A 694-nucleotide genomic window follows, 5' to 3' on the forward strand; every position below is an offset into this window, starting at 1 on the left:
AGAGGTACTAAAAGAAAATTCTTCTTCTTTTTTTTTTTTTGAATTTTGGTCCTAATATACTAAAGGAAGTATAAAAGCAATTTTTTTAAAAAAAAAAATTCTAGATACTAATTTCCTAAAATAAAACAACCTCAAACTTTCTTTTTCTTCTTCTTGATTTCTAGGAGTAGTATTTCTAAAGAAAATTCTAAAGGAAATATAAAAACGCAAAATATTTTTTTTTTGGATTTTTGAGTTACACCACACCTTTTCAAATACGAAATAAAAAGTACAATAACAAAAAACTCGATATTGCTATACAAAACTAGAAATTAGAAGATGACATAAAAAAAACATACTCAAAACATAAAAATAAAATAAAAATAACAAATATAAAAATCTCCTTAAGCAACTCCTGAATGCGGTGGTCTTGGGGTATCTATCATGCTCAAACTCCGGTAAGTGGATCCATACCTGTATGAGAAAACTTAAACCAACACTATGTGAGACAATAACATACCCTACTAGACACATGCAAGACATGGTTGAGGCTATTTTTGCAAAATGACTTATTTGGCCAAAAGGTGGTTAGAAGTGCAAAATTTGGCTAAGACCCCGCAAAGCCAAGAACCTAAGATATACTAGGGAGACCGGACCCTATGTGGGTTGCCTACGTATCACGCCCCGAAAGACGAGAATCAGGTATGCGTAGTTC

This window comes from Nicotiana sylvestris, chromosome 6 (assembly GCF_000393655.2).
Source record: "Nicotiana sylvestris chromosome 6, ASM39365v2, whole genome shotgun sequence".
Classification (NCBI taxonomy): domain Eukaryota; kingdom Viridiplantae; phylum Streptophyta; class Magnoliopsida; order Solanales; family Solanaceae; genus Nicotiana; species Nicotiana sylvestris.